This window comes from Lepisosteus platostomus, chromosome 21 (assembly GCF_059453375.1).
Source record: "Lepisosteus platostomus isolate fLepPlt1 chromosome 21, fLepPlt1.hap1, whole genome shotgun sequence".
In the NCBI taxonomy this organism is placed as follows: domain Eukaryota; kingdom Metazoa; phylum Chordata; class Actinopteri; order Semionotiformes; family Lepisosteidae; genus Lepisosteus; species Lepisosteus platostomus.
The window spans coordinates 16,864,796-16,885,535 of NC_142631.1; the positions used below are offsets into that span (position 1 = coordinate 16,864,796).

At 34.7% G+C, this 20,740-nt stretch overlaps 1 protein-coding gene across 3 annotated transcripts in view; it reads left to right on the forward strand.

The window, feature by feature from the left end:
- abl1 (ABL proto-oncogene 1, non-receptor tyrosine kinase) overlaps nucleotides 1-20,740 on the forward strand; it is a 280,531-nt gene that overhangs the window by 60,067 nt on the left and 199,724 nt on the right. The window lies entirely within an intron of this gene.

Genomic DNA, 20,740 nt, shown 5'->3' on the forward strand with positions numbered 1-20,740 from the left:
CCATGCCTGTCAGGCAAACACAGTCAACGCTGAATGTTTTGAAAACAGTCTTTCTACATGCTGAATCCTCTTATTTTATGTGATTTAAAACAAACTAAATGGAAAGTATGTTCAAACTTTAGTGGTAAATGTAATCCTAAGCTGTAAACAGCAAAAATCATGCACATTTAATATACCATTTCAGCAGCAGGTTGCAAAAACCTAGATAATGCAGAATTAAAACAGATTGAAAGCAGATACCTTTAAAGTACTGAAATACTGCCATTGTGAATGTTTCTGAACAATTTGTACTCATTTTACTAACTTTTGTAGCACTTTTTCAGCAGACCAGGATTTTAAAATTTGTTCCAGAAGTGCCCGAGCTAGGGTTAGGGTTAGGGTTTGACAGCACCTAGACATATTCTGATGCATTTGTTGTGCATTGGGATGCATTTGAAATACAGGAAAGGTGTTGGTTTTTAGTTTCCTTGAAAATTTAATTTTTCCCCATTTTCTCATTTTTTATAAGCCCCATGCCTGTCAGGCAAACACAGTCAACGCTGAATGTTTTGAAAACAGCCTTTCTACATGCTTAATCCTCTTATTTTATGTGATTTAAAACAAACTAAATGGAAAGTATGTTCAAACTTTAGTGGTAAATGTAATCCTAAGCTGTAAACAGCAAAAATCATGCACATTTAATATACCATTTCAGCAGCAGGTTGCAAAAACCAAGATAATGCAGAATTAAAACAGATTGAAAGCAGATACCTTTAAAGTACTGAAATACTGCCATTGTGAATGTTTCTGAACAATTTGTACTCATTTTACTAACTTTTGTAGCACTTTTTCAGCAGACCAGGATTTTAAAATTTGTTCCAGAAGTGCCCGAGCTAGGGTTAGGGTTAGGGTTTGACAGCACCTAGACATATTCTGATGCATTTGTTGTGCATTGGGATGCATTTGAAATACAGGAAAGGTGTTGGTTTTTAGTTTCCTTGAAAATTTAATTTTTCCCCATTTTCTCATTTTTTATAAGCCCCATGCCTGTCAGGCAAACACAGTCAACGCTGAATGTTTTGAAAACAGCCTTTCTACATGCTTAATCCTCTTATTTTATGTGGTTTAAAACAAACTAAATGGAAAGTATGTTCAAACTTTAGTGGTAAATGTAATCCTAAGCTGTAAACAGCAAAAATCATGCACATTTAATATACCATTTCAGCAGCAGGTTGCAAAAACCTAGATAATGCAGAATTAAAACAGATTGAAAGCAGATACCTTTAAAGTACTGAAATACTGCCATTGTGAATGTTTCTGAACAATTTGTACTCATTTTACTAACTTTTGTAGCACTTTTTCAGCAGACCAGGATTTTAAAATTTGTTCCAGAAGTGCCCGAGCTAGGGTTAGGGTTAGGGTTTGACAGCACCTAGACATATTCTGATGCATTTGTTGTGCATTGGGATGCATTTGAAATACAGGAAAGGTGTTGGTTTTTAGTTTCCTTGAAAATTTAATTTTTCCCCATTTTCTCATTTTTTATAAGCCCCATGCCTGTCAGGCAAACACAGTCAACGCTGAATGTTTTGAAAACAGCCTTTCTACATGCTGAATCCTCTTATTTTATGTGATTTAAAACAAACTAAATGGAAAGTATGTTCAAACTTTAGTGGTAAATGTAATCCTAAGCTGTAAACAGCAAAAATCATGCACATTTAATATACCATTTCAGCAGCAGGTTGCAAAAACCAAGATAATGCAGAATTAAAACAGATTGAAAGCAGATACCTTTAAAGTACTGAAATACTGCCATTGTGAATGTTTCTGAACAATTTGTACTCATTTTACTAACTTTTGTAGCACTTTTTCAGCAGACCAGGATTTTAAAATTTGTTCCAGAAGTGCCCGAGCTAGGGTTAGGGTTAGGGTTTGACAGCACCTAGACATATTCTGATGCATTTGTTGTGCATTGGGATGCATTTGAAATACAGGAAAGGTGTTGGTTTTTAGTTTCCTTGAAAATTTAATTTTTCCCCATTTTCTCATTTTTTATAAGCCCCATGCCTGTCAGGCAAACACAGTCAACGCTGAATGTTTTGAAAACAGCCTTTCTACATGCTTAATCCTCTTATTTTATGTGGTGTAAAACAAACTAAATGGAAAGTATGTTCAAACTTTAGTGGTAAATGTAATCCTAAGCTGTAAACAGCAAAAATCATGCACATTTAATATACCATTTCAGCAGCAGGTTGCAAAAACCTAGATAATGCAGAATTAAAACAGATTGAAAGCAGATACCTTTAAAGTACTGAAATACTGCCATTGTGAATGTTTCTGAACAATTTGTACTCATTTTACTAACTTTTGTAGCACTTTTTCAGCAGACCAGGATTTTAAAATTTGTTCCAGAAGTGCCCGAGCTAGGGTTAGGGTTAGGGTTTGACAGCACCTAGACATATTCTGATGCATTTGTTGTGCATTGGGATGCATTTGAAATACAGGAAAGGTGTTGGTTTTTAGTTTCCTTGAAAATTTAATTTTTCCCCATTTTCTCATTTTTTATAAGCCCCATGCCTGTCAGGCAAACACAGTCAACGCTGAATGTTTTGAAAACAGCCTTTCTACATGCTTAATCCTCTTATTTTATGTGATTTAAAACAAACTAAATGGAAAGTATGTTCAAACTTTAGTGGTAAATGTAATCCTAAGCTGTAAACAGCAAAAATCATGCACATTTAATACACCATTTCAGCAGCAGGTTGCAAAAACCTAGATAATGCAGAATTAAAACAGATTGAAAGCAGATACCTTTAAAGTACTGAAATACTGCCATTGTGAATGTTTCTGAACAATTTGTACTCATTTTACTAACTTTTGTAGCACTTTTTCAGCAGACCAGGATTTTAAAATTTGTTCCAGAAGTGCCCGAGCTAGGGTTAGGGTTAGGGTTTGACAGCACCTAGACATATTCTGATGCATTTGTTGTGCATTGGGATGCATTTGAAATACAGGAAAGGTGTTGGTTTTTAGTTTCCTTGAAAATTTAATTTTTCCCCATTTTCTCATTTTTTATAAGCCCCATGCCTGTCAGGCAAACACAGTCAACGCTGAATGTTTTGAAAACAGCCTTTCTACATGCTTAATCCTCTTATTTTATGTGGTTTAAAACAAACTAAATGGAAAGTATGTTCAAACTTCAGTGGTAAATGTAATCCTAAGCTGTAAACAGCAAAAATCATGCACATTTAATATACCATTTCAGCAGCAGGTTGCAAAAACCTAGATAATGCAGAATTAAAACAGATTGAAAGCAGATACCTTTAAAGTACTGAAATACTGCCATTGTGAATGTTTCTGAACAATTTGTACTCATTTTACTAACTTTTGTAGCACTTTTTCAGCAGACCAGGATTTTAAAATTTGTTCCAGAAGTGCCCGAGCTAGGGTTAGGGTTAGGGTTTGACAGCACCTAGACATATTCTGATGCATTTGTTGTGCATTGGGATGCATTTGAAATACAGGAAAGGTGTTGGTTTTTAGTTTCCTTGAAAATTTAATTTTTCCCCATTTTCTCATTTTTTATAAGCCCCATGCCTGTCAGGCAAACACAGTCAACGCTGAATGTTTTGAAAACAGCCTTTCTACATGCTTAATCCTCTTATTTTATGTGATTTAAAACAAACTAAATGGAAAGTATGTTCAAACTTTAGTGGTAAATGTAATCCTAAGCTGTAAACAGCAAAAATCATGCACATTTAATATACCATTTCAGCAGCAGGTTGCAAAAACCAAGATAATGCAGAATTAAAACAGATTGAAAGCAGATACCTTTAAAGTACTGAAATACTGCCATTGTGAATGTTTCTGAACAATTTGTACTCATTTTACTAACTTTTGTAGCACTTTTTCAGCAGACCAGGATTTTAAAATTTGTTCCAGAAGTGCCCGAGCTAGGGTTAGGGTTAGGGTTTGACAGCACCTAGACATATTCTGATGCATTTGTTGTGCATTGGGATGCATTTGAAATACAGGAAAGGTGTTGGTTTTTAGTTTCCTTGAAAATTTAATTTTTCCCCATTTTCTCATTTTTTATAAGCCCCATGCCTGTCAGGCAAACACAGTCAACGCTGAATGTTTTGAAAACAGCCTTTCTACATGCTGAATCCTCTTATTTTATGTGATTTAAAACAAACTAAATGGAAAGTATGTTCAAACTTTAGTGGTAAATGTAATCCTAAGCTGTAAACAGCAAAAATCATGCACATTTAATATACCATTTCAGCAGCAGGTTGCAAAAACCTAGATAATGCAGAATTAAAACAGATTGAAAGCAGATACCTTTAAAGTACTGAAATACTGCCATTGTGAATGTTTCTGAACAATTTGTACTCATTTTACTAACTTTTGTAGCACTTTTTCAGCAGACCAGGATTTTAAAATTTGTTCCAGAAGTGCCCGAGCTAGGGTTAGGGTTAGGGTTTGACAGCACCTAGACATATTCTGATGCATTTGTTGTGCATTGGGATGCATTTGAAATACAGGAAAGGTGTTGGTTTTTAGTTTCCTTGAAAATTTAATTTTTCCCCATTTTCTCATTTTTTATAAGCCCCATGCCTGTCAGGCAAACACAGTCAACGCTGAATGTTTTGAAAACAGCCTTTCTACATGCTTAATCCTCTTATTTTATGTGATTTAAAACAAACTAAATGGAAAGTATGTTCAAACTTTAGTGGTAAATGTAATCCTAAGCTGTAAACAGCAAAAATCATGCACATTTAATATACCATTTCAGCAGCAGGTTGCAAAAACCAAGATAATGCAGAATTAAAACAGATTGAAAGCAGATACCTTTAAAGTACTGAAATACTGCCATTGTGAATGTTTCTGAACAATTTGTACTCATTTTACTAACTTTTGTAGCACTTTTTCAGCAGACCAGGATTTTAAAATTTGTTCCAGAAGTGCCCGAGCTAGGGTTAGGGTTAGGGTTTGACAGCACCTAGACATATTCTGATGCATTTGTTGTGCATTGGGATGCATTTGAAATACAGGAAAGGTGTTGGTTTTTAGTTTCCTTGAAAATTTAATTTTTCCCCATTTTCTCATTTTTTATAAGCCCCATGCCTGTCAGGCAAACACAGTCAACGCTGAATGTTTTGAAAACAGCCTTTCTACATGCTTAATCCTCTTATTTTATGTGGTTTAAAACAAACTAAATGGAAAGTATGTTCAAACTTTAGTGGTAAATGTAATCCTAAGCTGTAAACAGCAAAAATCATGCACATTTAATATACCATTTCAGCAGCAGGTTGCAAAAACCTAGATAATGCAGAATTAAAACAGATTGAAAGCAGATACCTTTAAAGTACTGAAATACTGCCATTGTGAATGTTTCTGAACAATTTGTACTCATTTTACTAACTTTTGTAGCACTTTTTCAGCAGACCAGGATTTTAAAATTTGTTCCAGAAGTGCCCGAGCTAGGGTTAGGGTTAGGGTTTGACAGCACCTAGACATATTCTGATGCATTTGTTGTGCATTGGGATGCATTTGAAATACAGGAAAGGTGTTGGTTTTTAGTTTCCTTGAAAATTTAATTTTTCCCCATTTTCTCATTTTTTATAAGCCCCATGCCTGTCAGGCAAACACAGTCAACGCTGAATGTTTTGAAAACAGCCTTTCTACATGCTGAATCCTCTTATTTTATGTGATTTAAAACAAACTAAATGGAAAGTATGTTCAAACTTTAGTGGTAAATGTAATCCTAAGCTGTAAACAGCAAAAATCATGCACATTTAATATACCATTTCAGCAGCAGGTTGCAAAAACCAAGATAATGCAGAATTAAAACAGATTGAAAGCAGATACCTTTAAAGTACTGAAATACTGCCATTGTGAATGTTTCTGAACAATTTGTACTCATTTTACTAACTTTTGTAGCACTTTTTCAGCAGACCAGGATTTTAAAATTTGTTCCAGAAGTGCCCGAGCTAGGGTTAGGGTTAGGGTTTGACAGCACCTAGACATATTCTGATGCATTTGTTGTGCATTGGGATGCATTTGAAATACAGGAAAGGTGTTGGTTTTTAGTTTCCTTGAAAATTTAATTTTTCCCCATTTTCTCATTTTTTATAAGCCCCATGCCTGTCAGGCAAACACAGTCAACGCTGAATGTTTTGAAAACAGCCTTTCTACATGCTTAATCCTCTTATTTTATGTGATTTAAAACAAACTAAATGGAAAGTATGTTCAAACTTTAGTGGTAAATGTAATCCTAAGCTGTAAACAGCAAAAATCATGCACATTTAATACACCATTTCAGCAGCAGGTTGCAAAAACCTAGATAATGCAGAATTAAAACAGATTGAAAGCAGATACCTTTAAAGTACTGAAATACTGCCATTGTGAATGTTTCTGAACAATTTGTACTCATTTTACTAACTTTTGTAGCACTTTTTCAGCAGACCAGGATTTTAAAATTTGTTCCAGAAGTGCCCGAGCTAGGGTTAGGGTTAGGGTTTGACAGCACCTAGACATATTCTGATGCATTTGTTGTGCATTGGGATGCATTTGAAATACAGGAAAGGTGTTGGTTTTTAGTTTCCTTGAAAATTTAATTTTTCCCCATTTTCTCATTTTTTATAAGCCCCATGCCTGTCAGGCAAACACAGTCAACGCTGAATGTTTTGAAAACAGCCTTTCTACATGCTTAATCCTCTTATTTTATGTGGTTTAAAACAAACTAAATGGAAAGTATGTTCAAACTTCAGTGGTAAATGTAATCCTAAGCTGTAAACAGCAAAAATCATGCACATTTAATATACCATTTCAGCAGCAGGTTGCAAAAACCTAGATAATGCAGAATTAAAACAGATTGAAAGCAGATACCTTTAAAGTACTGAAATACTGCCATTGTGAATGTTTCTGAACAATTTGTACTCATTTTACTAACTTTTGTAGCACTTTTTCAGCAGACCAGGATTTTAAAATTTGTTCCAGAAGTGCCCGAGCTAGGGTTAGGGTTAGGGTTTGACAGCACCTAGACATATTCTGATGCATTTGTTGTGCATTGGGATGCATTTGAAATACAGGAAAGGTGTTGGTTTTTAGTTTCCTTGAAAATTTAATTTTTCCCCATTTTCTCATTTTTTATAAGCCCCATGCCTGTCAGGCAAACACAGTCAACGCTGAATGTTTTGAAAACAGCCTTTCTACATGCTGAATCCTCTTATTTTATGTGATTTAAAACAAACTAAATGGAAAGTATGTTCAAACTTTAGTGGTAAATGTAATCCTAAGCTGTAAACAGCAAAAATCATGCACATTTAATATACCATTTCAGCAGCAGGTTGCAAAAACCTAGATAATGCAGAATTAAAACAGATTGAAAGCAGATACCTTTAAAGTACTGAAATACTGCCATTGTGAATGTTTCTGAACAATTTGTACTCATTTTACTAACTTTTGTAGCACTTTTTCAGCAGACCAGGATTTTAAAATTTGTTCCAGAAGTGCCCGAGCTAGGGTTAGGGTTAGGGTTTGACAGCACCTAGACATATTCTGATGCATTTGTTGTGCATTGGGATGCATTTGAAATACAGGAAAGGTGTTGGTTTTTAGTTTCCTTGAAAATTTAATTTTTCCCCATTTTCTCATTTTTTATAAGCCCCATGCCTGTCAGGCAAACACAGTCAACGCTGAATGTTTTGAAAACAGCCTTTCTACATGCTTAATCCTCTTATTTTATGTGATTTAAAACAAACTAAATGGAAAGTATGTTCAAACTTTAGTGGTAAATGTAATCCTAAGCTGTAAACAGCAAAAATCATGCACATTTAATATACCATTTCAGCAGCAGGTTGCAAAAACCAAGATAATGCAGAATTAAAACAGATTGAAAGCAGATACCTTTAAAGTACTGAAATACTGCCATTGTGAATGTTTCTGAACAATTTGTACTCATTTTACTAACTTTTGTAGCACTTTTTCAGCAGACCAGGATTTTAAAATTTGTTCCAGAAGTGCCCGAGCTAGGGTTAGGGTTAGGGTTTGACAGCACCTAGACATATTCTGATGCATTTGTTGTGCATTGGGATGCATTTGAAATACAGGAAAGGTGTTGGTTTTTAGTTTCCTTGAAAATTTAATTTTTCCCCATTTTCTCATTTTTTATAAGCCCCATGCCTGTCAGGCAAACACAGTCAACGCTGAATGTTTTGAAAACAGCCTTTCTACATGCTTAATCCTCTTATTTTATGTGGTTTAAAACAAACTAAATGGAAAGTATGTTCAAACTTTAGTGGTAAATGTAATCCTAAGCTGTAAACAGCAAAAATCATGCACATTTAATATACCATTTCAGCAGCAGGTTGCAAAAACCTAGATAATGCAGAATTAAAACAGATTGAAAGCAGATACCTTTAAAGTACTGAAATACTGCCATTGTGAATGTTTCTGAACAATTTGTACTCATTTTACTAACTTTTGTAGCACTTTTTCAGCAGACCAGGATTTTAAAATTTGTTCCAGAAGTGCCCGAGCTAGGGTTAGGGTTAGGGTTTGACAGCACCTAGACATATTCTGATGCATTTGTTGTGCATTGGGATGCATTTGAAATACAGGAAAGGTGTTGGTTTTTAGTTTCCTTGAAAATTTAATTTTTCCCCATTTTCTCATTTTTTATAAGCCCCATGCCTGTCAGGCAAACACAGTCAACGCTGAATGTTTTGAAAACAGCCTTTCTACATGCTGAATCCTCTTATTTTATGTGATTTAAAACAAACTAAATGGAAAGTATGTTCAAACTTTAGTGGTAAATGTAATCCTAAGCTGTAAACAGCAAAAATCATGCACATTTAATATACCATTTCAGCAGCAGGTTGCAAAAACCAAGATAATGCAGAATTAAAACAGATTGAAAGCAGATACCTTTAAAGTACTGAAATACTGCCATTGTGAATGTTTCTGAACAATTTGTACTCATTTTACTAACTTTTGTAGCACTTTTTCAGCAGACCAGGATTTTAAAATTTGTTCCAGAAGTGCCCGAGCTAGGGTTAGGGTTAGGGTTTGACAGCACCTAGACATATTCTGATGCATTTGTTGTGCATTGGGATGCATTTGAAATACAGGAAAGGTGTTGGTTTTTAGTTTCCTTGAAAATTTAATTTTTCCCCATTTTCTCATTTTTTATAAGCCCCATGCCTGTCAGGCAAACACAGTCAACGCTGAATGTTTTGAAAACAGCCTTTCTACATGCTTAATCCTCTTATTTTATGTGGTGTAAAACAAACTAAATGGAAAGTATGTTCAAACTTTAGTGGTAAATGTAATCCTAAGCTGTAAACAGCAAAAATCATGCACATTTAATATACCATTTCAGCAGCAGGTTGCAAAAACCTAGATAATGCAGAATTAAAACAGATTGAAAGCAGATACCTTTAAAGTACTGAAATACTGCCATTGTGAATGTTTCTGAACAATTTGTACTCATTTTACTAACTTTTGTAGCACTTTTTCAGCAGACCAGGATTTTAAAATTTGTTCCAGAAGTGCCCGAGCTAGGGTTAGGGTTAGGGTTTGACAGCACCTAGACATATTCTGATGCATTTGTTGTGCATTGGGATGCATTTGAAATACAGGAAAGGTGTTGGTTTTTAGTTTCCTTGAAAATTTAATTTTTCCCCATTTTCTCATTTTTTATAAGCCCCATGCCTGTCAGGCAAACACAGTCAACGCTGAATGTTTTGAAAACAGCCTTTCTACATGCTTAATCCTCTTATTTTATGTGATTTAAAACAAACTAAATGGAAAGTATGTTCAAACTTTAGTGGTAAATGTAATCCTAAGCTGTAAACAGCAAAAATCATGCACATTTAATATACCATTTCAGCAGCAGGTTGCAAAAACCAAGATAATGCAGAATTAAAACAGATTGAAAGCAGATACCTTTAAAGTACTGAAATACTGCCATTGTGAATGTTTCTGAACAATTTGTACTCATTTTACTAACTTTTGTAGCACTTTTTCAGCAGACCAGGATTTTAAAATTTGTTCCAGAAGTGCCCGAGCTAGGGTTAGGGTTAGGGTTTGACAGCACCTAGACATATTCTGATGCATTTGTTGTGCATTGGGATGCATTTGAAATACAGGAAAGGTGTTGGTTTTTAGTTTCCTTGAAAATTTCATTTTTCCCCATTTTCTCATTTTTTATAAGCCCCATGCCTGTCAGGCAAACACAGTCAACGCTGAATGTTTTGAAAACAGCCTTTCTACATGCTTAATCCTCTTATTTTATGTGATTTAAAACAAACTAAATGGAAAGTATGTTCAAACTTTAGTGGTAAATGTAATCCTAAGCTGTAAACAGCAAAAATCATGCACATTTAATACACCATTTCAGCAGCAGGTTGCAAAAACCTAGATAATGCAGAATTAAAACAGATTGAAAGCAGATACCTTTAAAGTACTGAAATACTGCCATTGTGAATGTTTCTGAACAATTTGTACTCATTTTACTAACTTTTGTAGCACTTTTTCAGCAGACCAGGATTTTAAAATTTGTTCCAGAAGTGCCCGAGCTAGGGTTAGGGTTAGGGTTTGACAGCACCTAGACATATTCTGATGCATTTGTTGTGCATTGGGATGCATTTGAAATACAGGAAAGGTGTTGGTTTTTAGTTTCCTTGAAAATTTAATTTTTCCCCATTTTCTCATTTTTTATAAGCCCCATGCCTGTCAGGCAAACACAGTCAACGCTGAATGTTTTGAAAACAGCCTTTCTACATGCTTAATCCTCTTATTTTATGTGGTTTAAAACAAACTAAATGGAAAGTATGTTCAAACTTCAGTGGTAAATGTAATCCTAAGCTGTAAACAGCAAAAATCATGCACATTTAATATACCATTTCAGCAGCAGGTTGCAAAAACCTAGATAATGCAGAATTAAAACAGATTGAAAGCAGATACCTTTAAAGTACTGAAATACTGCCATTGTGAATGTTTCTGAACAATTTGTACTCATTTTACTAACTTTTGTAGCACTTTTTCAGCAGACCAGGATTTTAAAATTTGTTCCAGAAGTGCCCGAGCTAGGGTTAGGGTTAGGGTTTGACAGCACCTAGACATATTCTGATGCATTTGTTGTGCATTGGGATGCATTTGAAATACAGGAAAGGTGTTGGTTTTTAGTTTCCTTGAAAATTTAATTTTTCCCCATTTTCTCATTTTTTATAAGCCCCATGCCTGTCAGGCAAACACAGTCAACGCTGAATGTTTTGAAAACAGCCTTTCTACATGCTTAATCCTCTTATTTTATGTGATTTAAAACAAACTAAATGGAAAGTATGTTCAAACTTTAGTGGTAAATGTAATCCTAAGCTGTAAACAGCAAAAATCATGCACATTTAATATACCATTTCAGCAGCAGGTTGCAAAAACCAAGATAATGCAGAATTAAAACAGATTGAAAGCAGATACCTTTAAAGTACTGAAATACTGCCATTGTGAATGTTTCTGAACAATTTGTACTCATTTTACTAACTTTTGTAGCACTTTTTCAGCAGACCAGGATTTTAAAATTTGTTCCAGAAGTGCCCGAGCTAGGGTTAGGGTTAGGGTTTGACAGCACCTAGACATATTCTGATGCATTTGTTGTGCATTGGGATGCATTTGAAATACAGGAAAGGTGTTGGTTTTTAGTTTCCTTGAAAATTTAATTTTTCCCCATTTTCTCATTTTTTATAAGCCCCATGCCTGTCAGGCAAACACAGTCAACGCTGAATGTTTTGAAAACAGCCTTTCTACATGCTGAATCCTCTTATTTTATGTGATTTAAAACAAACTAAATGGAAAGTATGTTCAAACTTTAGTGGTAAATGTAATCCTAAGCTGTAAACAGCAAAAATCATGCACATTTAATATACCATTTCAGCAGCAGGTTGCAAAAACCTAGATAATGCAGAATTAAAACAGATTGAAAGCAGATACCTTTAAAGTACTGAAATACTGCCATTGTGAATGTTTCTGAACAATTTGTACTCATTTTACTAACTTTTGTAGCACTTTTTCAGCAGACCAGGATTTTAAAATTTGTTCCAGAAGTGCCCGAGCTAGGGTTAGGGTTAGGGTTTGACAGCACCTAGACATATTCTGATGCATTTGTTGTGAATTGGGAGGCATTTGAAATACAGGAAAGGTGTTGGTTTTTAGTTTCCTTGAAAATTTAATTTTTCCCCATTTTCTCATTTTTTATAAGCCCCATGCCTGTCAGGCAAACACAGTCAACGCTGAATGTTTTGAAAACAGCCTTTCTACATGCTTAATCCTCTTATTTTATGTGATTTAAAACAAACTAAATGGAAAGTATGTTCAAACTTTAGTGGTAAATGTAATCCTAAGCTGTAAACAGCAAAAATCATGCACATTTAATACACCATTTCAGCAGCAGGTTGCAAAAACCTAGATAATGCAGAATTAAAACAGATTGAAAGCAGATACCTTTAAAGTACTGAAATACTGCCATTGTGAATGTTTCTGAACAATTTGTACTCATTTTACTAACTTTTGTAGCACTTTTTCAGCAGACCAGGATTTTAAAATTTGTTCCATAAGTGCCCGAGCTAGGGTTAGGGTTAGGGTTTGACAGCACCTAGACATATTCTGATGCATTTGTTGTGCATTGGGATGCATTTGAAATACAGGAAAGGTGTTGGTTTTTAGTTTCCTTGAAAATTTAATTTTTCCCCATTTTCTCATTTTTTATAAGCCCCATGCCTGTCAGGCAAACACAGTCAACGCTGAATGTTTTGAAAACAGCCTTTCTACATGCTTAATCCTCTTATTTTATGTGATTTAAAACAAACTAAATGGAAAGTATGTTCAAACTTTAGTGGTAAATGTAATCCTAAGCTGTAAACAGCAAAAATCATGCACATTTAATACACCATTTCAGCAGCAGGTTGCAAAAACCTAGATAATGCAGAATTAAAACAGATTGAAAGCAGATACCTTTAAAGTACTGAAATACTGCCATTGTGAATGTTTCTGAACAATTTGTACTCATTTTACTAACTTTTGTAGCACTTTTTCAGCAGACCAGGATTTTAAAATTTGTTCCAGAAGTGCCCGAGCTAGGGTTAGGGTTAGGGTTTGACAGCACCTAGACATATTCTGATGCATTTGTTGTGCATTGGGATGCATTTGAAATACAGGAAAGGTGTTGGTTTTTAGTTTCCTTGAAAATTTAATTTTTCCCCATTTTCTCATTTTTTATAAGCCCCATACCTGTCAGGCAAACACAGTCAACGCTGAATTTTTTGAAAACAGCCTTTCTACATGCTTAATCCTCTTATTTTATGTGATTTAAAACAAACTAAATGGAAAGTATGTTCAAACTTTAGTGGTAAATGTAATCCTAAGCTGTAAACAGCAAAAATCATGCACATTTAATATACCATTTCAGCAGCAGGTTGCAAAAACCTAGATAATGCAGAATTAAAACAGATTGAAAGCAGATACCTTTAAAGTACTGAAATACTGCCATTGTGAATGTTTCTGAACAATTTGTACTCATTTTACTAACTTTTGTAGCACTTTTTCAGCAGACCAGGATTTTAAAATTTGTTCCAGAAGTGCCCGAGCTAGGGTTAGGGTTAGGGTTTGACAGCACCTAGACATATTCTGATGCATTTGTTGTGCATTGGGATGCATTTGAAATACAGGAAAGGTGTTGGTTTTTAGTTTCCTTGAAAATTTAATTTTTCCCCATTTTCTCATTTTTTATAAGCCCCATGCCTGTCAGGCAAACACAGTCAACGCTGAATGTTTTGAAAACAGCCTTTCTACATGCTTAATCCTCTTATTTTATGTGATTTAAAACAAACTAAATGGAAAGTATGTTCAAACTTTAGTGGTAAATGTAATCCTAAGCTGTAAACAGCAAAAATCATGCACATTTAATATATACCATTTCAGCAGCAGGTTGCAAAAACCTAGATAATGCAGAATTAAAACAGATTGAAAGCAGATACCTTTAAAGTACTGAAATACTGCCATTGTGAATGTTTCTGAACAATTTGTACTCATTTTACTAACTTTTGTAGCACTTTTTCAGCAGACCAGGATTTTAAAATTTGTTCCAGAAGTGCCCGAGCTAGGGTTAGGGTTAGGGTTTGACAGCACCTAGACATATTCTGATGCATTTGTTGTGCATTGGGATGCATTTGAAATACAGGAAAGGTGTTGGTTTTTAGTTTCCTTGAAAATTTAATTTTTCCCCATTTTCTCATTTTTTATAAGCCCCATGCCTGTCAGGCAAACACAGTCAACGCTGAATGTTTTGAAAACAGCCTTTCTACATGCTTAATCCTCTTATTTTATGTGGTTTAAAACAAACTAAATGGAAAGTATGTTCAAACTTCAGTGGTAAATGTAATCCTAAGCTGTAAACAGCAAAAATCATGCACATTTAATATACCATTTCAGCAGCAGGTTGCAAAAACCTAGATAATGCAGAATTAAAACAGATTGAAAGCAGATACCTTTAAAGTACTGAAATACTGCCATTGTGAATGTTTCTGAACAATTTGTACTCATTTTACTAACTTTTGTAGCACTTTTTCAGCAGACCAGGATTTTAAAATTTGTTCCAGAAGTGCCCGAGCTAGGGTTAGGGTTAGGGTTTGACAGCACCTAGACATATTCTGATGCATTTGTTGTGCATTGGGATGCATTTGAAATACAGGAAAGGTGTTGGTTTTTAGTTTCCTTGAAAATTTCATTTTTCCCCATTTTCTCATTTTTTATAAGCCCCATGCCTGTCAGGCAAACACAGTCAACGCTGAATGTTTTGAAAACAGCCTTTCTACATGCTTAATCCTCTTATTTTATGTGATTTAAAACAAACTAAATGGAAAGTATGTTCAAACTTTAGTGGTAAATGTAATCCTAAGCTGTAAACAGCAAAAATCATGCACATTTAATACACCATTTCAGCAGCAGGTTGCAAAAACCTAGATAATGCAGAATTAAAACAGATTGAAAGCAGATACCTTTAAAGTACTGAAATACTGCCATTGTGAATGTTTCTGAACAATTTGTACTCATTTTACTAACTTTTGTAGCACTTTTTCAGCAGACCAGGATTTTAAAATTTGTTCCAGAAGTGCCCGAGCTAGGGTTAGGGTTAGGGTTTGACAGCACCTAGACATATTCTGATGCATTTGTTGTGCATTGGGATGCATTTGAAATACAGGAAAGGTGTTGGTTTTTAGTTTCCTTGAAAATTTAATTTTTCCCCATTTTCTCATTTTTTATAAGCCCCATGCCTGTCAGGCAAACACAGTCAACGCTGAATGTTTTGAAAACAGCCTTTCTACATGCTTAATCCTCTTATTTTATGTGGTTTAAAACAAACTAAATGGAAAGTATGTTCAAACTTCAGTGGTAAATGTAATCCTAAGCTGTAAACAGCAAAAATCATGCACATTTAATATACCATTTCAGCAGCAGGTTGCAAAAACCTAGATAATGCAGAATTAAAACAGATTGAAAGCAGATACCTTTAAAGTACTGAAATACTGCCATTGTGAATGTTTCTGAACAATTTGTACTCATTTTACTAACTTTTGTAGCACTTTTTCAGCAGACCAGGATTTTAAAATTTGTTCCAGAAGTGCCCGAGCTAGGGTTAGGGTTAGGGTTTGACAGCACCTAGACATATTCTGATGCATTTGTTGTGCATTGGGATGCATTTGAAATACAGGAAAGGTGTTGGTTTTTAGTTTCCTTGAAAATTTCATTTTTCCCCATTTTCTCATTTTTTATAAGCCCCATGCCTGTCAGGCAAACACAGTCAACGCTGAATGTTTTGAAAACAGCCTTTCTACATGCTTAATCCTCTTATTTTATGTGATTTAAAACAAACTAAATGGAAAGTATGTTCAAACTTTAGTGGTAAATGTAATCCTAAGCTGTAAACAGCAAAAATCATGCACATTTAATACACCATTTCAGCAGCAGGTTGCAAAAACCTAGATAATGCAGAATTAAAACAGATTGAAAGCAGATACCTTTAAAGTACTGAAATACTGCCATTGTGAATGTTTCTGAACAATTTGTACTCATTTTACTAACTTTTGTAGCACTTTTTCAGCAGACCAGGATTTTAAAATTTGTTCCAGAAGTGCCCGAGCTAGGGTTAGGGTTAGGGTTTGACAGCACCTAGACATATTCTGATGCATTTGTTGTGCATTGGGATGCATTTGAAATACAGGAAAGGTGTTGGTTTTTAGTTTCCTTGAAAATTTAATTTTTCCCCATTTTCTCATTTTTTATAAGCCCCATGCCTGTCAGGCAAACACAGTCAACGCTGAATGTTTTGAAAACAGCCTTTCTACATGCTTAATCCTCTTATTTTATGTGGTTTAAAACAAACTAAATGGAAAGTATGTTCAAACTTCAGTGGTAAATGTAATCCTAAGCTGTAAACAGCAAAAATCATGCACATTTAATATACCATTTCAGCAGCAGGTTGCAAAAACCTAGATAATGCAGAATTAAAACAGATTGAAAGCAGATACCTTTAAAGTACTGAAATACTGCCATTGTGAATGTTTCTGAACAATTTGTACTCATTTTACTAACTTTTGTAGCACTTTTTCAGCAGACCAGGATTTTAAAATTTGTTCCAGAAGTGCCCGAGCTAGGGTTAGGGTTAGGGTTTGACAGCACCTAGACATATTCTGATGCATTTGTTGTGCATTGGGATGCATTTGAAATACAGGAAAGGTGTTGGTTTTTAGTTTCCTTGAAAATTTAATTTTTCCCCATTTTCTCATTTTTTATAAGCCCCATGCCTGTCAGGCAAACACAGTCAACGCTGAATGTTTTGAAAACAGCCTTTCTACATGCTTAATCCTCTTATTTTATGTGATTTAAAACAAACTAAATGGAAAGTATGTTCAAACTTTAGTGGTAAATGTAATCCTAAGCTGTAAACAGCAAAAATCATGCACATTTAATATACCATTTCAGCAGCAGGTTGCAAAAACCAAGATAATGCAGAATTAAAACAGATTGAAAGCAGATACCTTTAAAGTACTGAAATACTGCCATTGTGAATGTTTCTGAACAATTTGTACTCATTTTACTAACTTTTGTAGCACTTTTTCAGCAGACCAGGATTTTAAAATTTGTTCCAGAAGTGCCCGAGCTAGGGTTAGGGTTAGGGTTTGACAGCACCTAGACATATTCTGATGCATTTGTTGTGCATTGGGATGCATTTGAAATACAGGAAAGGTGTTGGTTTTTAGTTTCCTTGAAAATTTAATTTTTCCCCATTTTCTCATTTTTTATAAGCCCCATGCCTGTCAGGCAAACACAGTCAACGCTGAATGTTTTGAAAACAGCCTTTCTACATGCTGAATCCTCTTATTTTATGTGATTTAAAACAAACTAAATGGAAAGTATGTTCAAACTTTAGTGGTAAATGTAATCCTAAGCTGTAAACAGCAAAAATCATGCACATTTAATATACCATTTCAGCAGCAGGTTGCAAAAACCTAGATAATGCAGAATTAAAACAGATTGAAAGCAGATACCTTTAAAGTACTGAAATACTGCCATTGTGAATGTTTCTGAACAATTTGTACTCATTTTACTAACTTTTGTAGCACTTTTTCAGCAGACCAGGATTTTAAAATTTGTTCCAGAAGTGCCCGAGCTAGGGTTAGGGTTAGGGTTTGACAGCACCTAGACATATTCTGATGCATTTGTTGTGAATTGGGAGGCATTTGAAATACAGGAAAGGTGTTGGTTTTTAGTTTCCTTGAAAATTTAATTTTTCCCCATTTTCTCATTTTTTATAAGCCCCATGCCTGTCAGGCAAACACAGTCAACGCTGAATGTTTTGAAAACAGCCTTTCTACATGCTTAATCCTCTTATTTTATGTGATTTAAAACAAACTAAATGGAAAGTATGTTCAAACTTTAGTGGTAAATGTAATCCTAAGCTGTAAACAGCAAAAATCATGCACATTTAATACACCATTTCAGCAGCAGGTTGCAAAAACCTAGATAATGCAGAATTAAAACAGATTGAAAGCAGATACCTTTAAAGTACTGAAATACTGCCATTGTGAATGTTTCTGAACAATTTGTACTCATTTTACTAACTTTTGTAGCACTTTTTCAGCAGACCAGGATTTTAAAATTTGTTCCATAAGTGCCCGAGCTAGGGTTAGGGTTAGGGTTTGACAGCACCTAGACATATTCTGATGCATTTGTTGTGCATTGGGATGCATTTGAAATACAGGAAAGGTGTTGGTTTTTAGTTTCCTTGAAAATTTAATTTTTCCCCATTTTCTCATTTTTTATAAGCCCCATGCCTGTCAGGCAAACACAGTCAACGCTGAATGTTTTGAAAACAGCCTTTCTACATGCTTAATCCTCTTATTTTATGTGATTTAAAACAAACTAAATGGAAAGTATGTTCAAACTTTAGTGGTAAATGTAATCCTAAGCTGTAAACAGCAAAAATCATGCACATTTAATACACCATTTCAGCAGCAGGTTGCAAAAACCTAGATAATGCAGAATTAAAACAGATTGAAAGCAGATACCTTTAAAGTACTGAAATACTGCCATTGTGAATGTTTCTGAACAATTTGTACTCATTTTACTAACTTTTGTAGCACTTTTTCAGCAGACCAGGATTTTAAAATTTGTTCCAGAAGTGCCCGAGCTAGGGTTAGGGTTAGGGTTTGACAGCACCTAGACATATTCTGATGCATTTGTTGTGCATTGGGATGCATTTGAAATACAGGAAAGGTGTTGGTTTTTAGTTTCCTTGAAAATTTAATTTTTCCCCATTTTCTCATTTTTTATAAGCCCCATACCTGTCAGGCAAACACAGTCAACGCTGAATTTTTTGAAAACAGCCTTTCTACATGCTTAATCCTCTTATTTTATGTGATTTAAAACAAACTAAATGGAAAGTATGTTCAAACTTTAGTGGTAAATGTAATCCTAAGCTGTAAACAGCAAAAATCATGCACATTTAATATACCATTTCAGCAGCAGGTTGCAAAAACCTAGATAATGCAGAATTAAAACAGATTGAAAGCAGATACCTTTAAAGTACTGAAATACTGCCATTGTGAATGTTTCTGAACAATTTGTACTCATTTTACTAACTTTTGTAGCACTTTTTCAGCAGACCAGGATTTTAAAATTTGTTCCAGAAGTGCCCGAGCTAGGGTTAGGGTTAGGGTTTGACAGCACCTAGACATATTCTGATGCATTTGTTGTGCATTGGGATGCATTTGAAATACAGGAAAGGTGTTGGTTTTTAGTTTCCTTGAAAATTTAATTTTTCCCCATTTTCTCATTTTTTATAAGCCCCATGCCTGTCAGGCAAACACAGTCAACGCTGAATGTTTTGAAAACAGCCTTTCTACATGCTTAATCCTCTTATTTTATGTGATTTAAAACAAACTAAATGGAAAGTATGTTCAAACTTTAGTGGTAAATGTAATCCTAAGCTGTAAACAGCAAAAATCATGCACATTTAATATATACCATTTCAGCAGCAGGTTGCAAAAACCTAGATAATGCAGAATTAAAACAGATTGAAAGCAGATACCTTTAAAGTACTGAAATACTGCCATTGTGAATGTTTCTGAACAATTTGTACTCATTTTACTAACTTTTGTAGCACTTTTTCAGCAGACCAGGATTTTAAAATTTGTTCCAGAAGTGCCCGAGCTAGGGTTAGGGTTAGGGTTTGACAGCACCTAGACATATTCTGATGCATTTGTTGTGCATTGGGATGCATTTGAAATACAGGAAAGGTGTTGGTTTTTAGTTTCCTTGAAAATTTAATTTTTCCCCATTTTCTCATTTTTTATAAGCCCCATGCCTGTCAGGCAAACACAGTCAACGCTGAATGTTTTGAAAACAGCCTTTCTACATGCTTAATCCTCTTATTTTATGTGGTTTAAAACAAACTAAATGGAAAGTATGTTCAAACTTCAGTGGTAAATGTAATCCTAAGCTGTAAACAGCAAAAATCATGCACATTTAATATACCATTTCAGCAGCAGGTTGCAAAAACCTAGATAATGCAGAATTAAAACAGATTGAAAGCAGATACCTTTAAAGTACTGAAATACTGCCATTGTGAATGTTTCTGAACAATTTGTACTCATTTTACTAACTTTTGTAGCACTTTTTCAGCAGACCAGGATTTTAAAATTTGTTCCAGAAGTGCCCGAGCTAGGGTTAGGGTTAGGGTTTGACAGCACCTAGACATATTCTGATGCATTTGTTGTGCATTGGGATGCATTTGAAATACAGGAAAGGTGTTGGTTTTTAGTTTCCTTGAAAATTTCATTTTTCCCCATTTTCTCATTTTTTATAAGCCCCATGCCTGTCAGGCAAACACAGTCAACGCTGAATGTTTTGAAAACAGCCTTTCTACATGCTTAATCCTCTTATTTTATGTGATTTAAAACAAACTAAATGGAAAGTATGTTCAAACTTTAGTGGTAAATGTAATCCTAAGCTGTAAACAGCAAAAATCATGCACATTTAATATACCATTTCAGCAGCAGGTTGCAAAAACCTAGATAATGCAGAATTAAAACAGATTGAAAGCAGATACCTTTAAAGTACTGAAATACTGCCATTGTGAATGTTTCTGAACAATTTGTACTCATTTTACTAACTTTTGTAGCACTTTTTCAGCAGACCAGGATTT